The sequence below is a fragment of the Danio aesculapii genome, chromosome 5 (assembly GCF_903798145.1).
Source record: "Danio aesculapii chromosome 5, fDanAes4.1, whole genome shotgun sequence".
Classification (NCBI taxonomy): domain Eukaryota; kingdom Metazoa; phylum Chordata; class Actinopteri; order Cypriniformes; family Danionidae; genus Danio; species Danio aesculapii.
The window spans coordinates 36,353,450-36,359,449 of NC_079439.1; positions in this window are offsets into that span (position 1 = coordinate 36,353,450).

Sequence of the window (6,000 nt, forward strand, 5' to 3'; positions counted from 1 at the left end):
ATGTTTTAAATCAACTCGTGTAACCCTGATAATTAAAATATATATTCGTGCAAAAAGTGTTTGCTGACCTACAGTCAGCAATTTAAAGTGTCACAATAATAGACTAATGATGCATGCACCTCAACCTGGCGTTTCTCCCCCTATTAAATTCAAGTAGGTTAGTATTATTGTCGTAATCTAATAATTGCATTGATTTCAGTATATGCGCCTTTTTGATGGCTCGATCTTCACGAAAAGCACAGCAATTTCCGTGGATTCAAACAAATCATCTGGTTAAAATAAGTATAGAATAGAAGATACATTATCCATTGGCTAAATAGGCTACTAATTACAGTAAAAGAAGAACCACTCGGCCACTATACTGTTGGTAATTTAGGTATAATATAATAATTACAAGAATAATAATGATGATTATTATTATTAGGCTATCAACATATAATAATATTTGTTTGTTCGCTCACAAAATAATGAAAAGCAGTGTGTTTTGCCAGTGTACTCTAAATGAACAGAATCATTGTTTCACTATAAGCAAAACATAAATTCAGGAAAATGCGCGACTTGCCGAGAAGCGGGTCTGGTAAAGTAACGTTTCTCAAGCGAGTAAAAATATTAATAATTTTTATAAACAAAATATGCAAATCATTGTCAAAAAAGATCTGATAGATTTAAATAATTCCACTAGCAACAAACTACAACAAAAGTAGCAGCAGCAGTAGTAACAACAACAATACTACTACTACTAATAATAATAATAATTATTATTATTATTATTATTGTAGAAAAAAAGTATAAAATTGTGAATTCTTTACGAAATTATGTAGCAAAGGAAAGTTTGTATAACTTTCATCAACAAAAACGTTTACTTTTGTCAACAGACAATCTAACAAGGGTAAAAAGGGAGGAAGTTGAAGATTGAGTGGACTACACAGTGAGTGAATGTCTTTGTGGCCAGCATCAGACCAGAGAACAATACACAAACACTGCTCGCCATAATTTATGTTGTTACATCCACAGTTCTAAACCAATTTAAATATAAAGAAGAGAAAATTGGGTGAGCAGGACCAGTAAACCACACCAAGAGGCTGGAGTTCACAAAATCTAAACAAACTGCAGTTTGCAAAAACAGTCTAAGTGCTGTACTTTTTTGTCAAGAATAATAAAAGATTTCTTTAGTTGAAAGAAAGGTTTGAAGGTCATGTATCAGGACCATAACTGAAAGCTATGTCACCAAGAAATACACAGTCTGCAATGATGCTGACACATCTCAATTATAATAATTACAGAATTCATAAATTGTATTATGGAAGCTTTTCAATTGCGTAAACAATCTCAAAACTAATTTAGGACTTAGTAAAATTGTGTACTTATGTACACTATTTCTAACTGATTTGGGCATCAATAATGACTTTTGACATAAAAATGCAGTTATAAAATTGACTTCATGTCTTTTTCTTAAATTTAGATGTTAATACAATGACTTTTGGTTTAAAATGGAGTTTTGTCTTTATCTTTAATTTAATTGTTACTACATAAAGCAGGTTTACAGTTTTTCCCTGGTGATCTGATTTAGTTTAGAATTACTAAGTCATTTAGTAAACGATAAAATTGTTAATTTTCAGAATCAAAGACAACCTTAAAAATATGGTACTATTAAAAATATGAAAATAAATTTAGCAAATGAGATTTACAAGTTTGTTTCTACGTTAAAAGAAACATCCTGTATGTACACTGTAAAATACTATGTTCCACATAATTCTTTTATGTTTCCCTATAGATTAAGTTAACTTAATTGTTTTTACAAATTTAAGTGGATTGAACATAAAACAATTAAGTTGTCTTACAAAACTCCCAACAATTGTGTTGAATTTAAATAAGTAGCAAAAAAAATGTTTTACTGCACACACACACACACACACACATACACACACACTTATGTAGTATTGGTGGTTTACGAGGACTCTGCATAGGCATAATGTATTTTATACTGTAAAAATTATATGTCCTACCCCTATATTACTAAACCCAACCACCACAGGAAACTTTTGAATGCAAAATTAGAATGTCCTAATGGCGTCTTTTGCCATTAAGTATGTTTTTAAAAAACATTTTAAATGACAAGAACACAAGGCATGTCCTAATAAACCACCTCAATGTTGTAATACCTACACTGAAAAAACTATTTATTGGATTTACTAAAAAAAAAAATTTAAGGTAAGTGTTTTTAAACAATATGGGCTGAATTTAAACCAAATTAATATAGTAATGAGGGTAAAATGAATCAATTTAATTTGTTTAAATTCAGCCCATAAAAATTGTTTGCAACCACTTACGTTTTTTTAGTAAACCCAATAAATAGTTTTTTAGTGTCATATCCATGTCATTTATACAAATCTCCGTTCATGTAAACCACCAAAACCAGCACTCACACACACAAAATATTGGGTTCCCATAAAACATGGAAACCCATTGTGTGTGAGAGAGAGTATAATTGTAAAAATCACACTAAATGGCGGGATTTTGTTTACACTGTATAAACAAAACCCCACCATTTAGTGTGAGTTCTACATTTCATCACGAGGATAAACAAATACCACAGTGAGATCAAAAAAGTTGGCTATTACTTTTATTCTGGGGTAATTTTTGTCCCCACAGCGCAATGAATACCTGAACCAAACACACTTTGCTCTCCCCATGTCCCACTCTGATTACATCCTCTACTAATGTAACTTTTCAGAAACCATTTTGTGTGTGTGTGTGAATAAGCAAGAGAGGTATTATGAGGAGAGATGTAATAAGGCAGTGAATGCCCTCCATGGGAGGTGTTGAATCCCGTTCTGATCTATTCACATTGTAGCCCAGCAACACTTATCCTCTGTGGCTGTATAGAGACCAACAGTGTGCTTGTGTGGATGTGTGTGTGTGTTTTACGCTCCATTAGCAAGTTTGAGAACTAAAGGCAGGTCTGAATACAGCTCCAATTAGAGAGAGTTAGAGAGCCCGCGAACACACTAGTCCTCCCTGCCACCCAACTTCAGTCAATTACTTCTCTCTTCCTTTCATGCTTTCTCTTTTCTTCTACTCATTCTTTCTGTCTTTTGTCAATTCTGCTTTATCTTTTTATCCCTTTTCTGCTTTCAGCATTGTCTCCCTTCTCTATTTTGTCTACTTGCTTTAAAAACTTGTCCATTGCGATATTTTCACCATCCCGTCTTCCTATCTGTCCTGCTGCCTGTGGTGTCATTGCATTGAAGGGATTCCTGTGGAGAGGTTATGAAAATAAATCTAGCTTTACTCAACACTGCTTTTATGAGCACATGGTTTTTTTTGAAAGTTATGATGTTTACCAAATATCAAATCTCCACCTTGACCTAAACTCCACACAGGAGCTTTTCATGTGAAATATACATGTCTTATTTCAAGTGTTTATAAACTTGCACAGTCATTCTTACACATACACAATAAAGAAATGCAGCGGTAGCACATGCAGGAAATGGCTGCTTCTGTTGGAGATGGTTTAAAGCGCAATCAATTCCTTTACACCGGCTTGATTAAAAATAAAAACAAAAAACTCAAATGAAACACAAAACGTTGCTTTAAATACTTAAAATAATGTACAAAATAGAGCAGAACTCATCTGCTGGGTTAGTTTTTGTGTTTGTCCATATTTTAGCCAGTATTTTTAGAGCATACATTGCAAAAGCACACCTATTAAGTAATCAGCTCTGGAAGATTATCTTATTAAGATTACCTTATCTTCTTAAACAAATGACAACATTCCAGTATTGTTTGTTAACCTTAATATTTAAATGACACACTTAGTAAATACACATATAGTAGTGGCCAAATAGTTAAGAAAAGAATTTGCAAAGACCTTTGAAAAAGCCCAGAAATGTTTTTTATAATTATAATAATAATAATAATAATAATTATTATTATTATTATTATTAAATGTTTTGTCTATATAGAGGACACACACAAAATTAGGTTTTAAGTACCCTACAATAGCATTAAATCATGAAAATCTTAGGAAAATGTTATATTTCACACTGTAAAAAATGCAGGGTTCAACACAATTCATTCACGTTGTCCCAACAAAAATCAATAAAGTTAACTTAACACTTTTAACAAAGTTATAAGGATTGAAAATTAAAAAATTAAGTTGTCCCAATGAAACCTCAAGAATTGTGTTGTCTCAGCTCCTTTTGAATAAGTAATTTAAATGAGCAATAAAATATCTTTTTTGAGTGCATGAGGAACACGTTCAACTTGATTAGGCTATTTAATTAAGAATTATTCTAAAAATTAAACTTTTTATTTTAATTAGCAAATGCTAGAAAAACAAAAAAGACAACAAATTAAGTAATTAACTATTAGAATTAACTGAATAAGTTATTAACTGATTATTAACTGATAGAGAAATTAACTGATTCTGCAAGTAATTTCTTGATATCTCACTGGTTGTCCCTTGTATTTGATTAGCATCCTTTCTCCTGCACAATAAGCAGCTGTTCTTCTTCTCAATAAGCATATTTCATTGCATTATAACAAGTGAAACAATGAAATCAGTGCACATTTCAAAGTTTTACAGTCGTCAAACACAACTGCACTTACAAAAATGTCCCAAGATAGAGTTTTTGCAGTGATGTCATAGAAGAAGAAAAAAGGCTTTCAGTGAAAAGTTCCAAAAAGAACCATTTGTTTCTATAGTGTGAAGGTCATATAATAATCTAAATAATTTTTTTTAACTGCAATGCAAAAGGTTGTTTGGATGTAAAAAAGTAAAATGGCAGTAAATAAAAGTGTATATATGCCATTTTTTTTTCCAAAAATGAAAATATAATTTTTTTGCAACCAGAGAGAAAAATACTTTTAACAGCTAGTACCTCGTATATATCCAGCATCCCCCACCCCATTATATGCGCATCAGGAAACACAGGATACCTGTATTTTAGACCAAGCAAGTAAATAAGTTACATTAAATTTGACTTTCATATTATCATATGAGGGTTAAGTGTCTAAGATTTCTTTGATGTCACATATATAGATTTTTCACAGAGTCAGAATGTCCAGTTTAGCATGGTTGATCTGTGCTGATGACAGTTTTAGCTACAGTAATTCCAATAGTGAATGCAACCAGTGCTTAACAGAGAGATCATGAGGGAGTTTCCACCCCTGTTCAGTTCGGTAAATTCACCATTTTCTTTGTAGCAGTGGAAACAAATAACCAAATTGCATTTAAGGGAAATTAAGAGTTATCATTCAACAATAACAATACAGGATCTTTGGGGAAACAATTTTTTAAAACTTTAAATAAATTGTCCTGCACAGAATCCTAAAGTTTTTGCACCTCCAGACATTCATACATCATGTGTAAAAAGGTATCTGAACACTCTGGTTCACAGAATTTACAATAAGAATGTTGAGATAAACCTATGATACACTTGAAGTCAGAATTATTAGCCCCCCTTTCAATTTTCTTTTCTTTTTTTTTATATATCCTAAATGATGTTTAACAGCGCAAAGAAATTTTCACAGTATGTCTAATAATATTATTTCTTCTGGAAAAAGTCTTATTTGTTTTATTTCGGCTAGAATAAAAGCAGTTTACATTTTTTTAAAAACCATTTTAAGGTCAAAATTATTAGCCCCTTTAAGCTATATATATATATTTCCGATAGTCTACAGAACAAACCATGGTTATACAATAACTTGCCTAATCACCCTAACCCAATTAACCTAGTTAAACCTTTAAATGTCTCTTAAAGCTGTATAGAAGTGTCTTGAAAAATATCTAGTCAAATATTATTTACTGTCATCATGGCAAAGATAAAATAAATCAGTTATTAGAGATGAGTTATTAAAACTATTATGTTTAGAAATGTGTTGAAAAAAATCAACAATCTCTCCGTTAAACAGAAATTGGGGAAAAAAAATAAACAGAGGGGCTAATAATTCAGGGGGGCTAATAATTCTGAATTTAACTGTATGTCATATATGTGT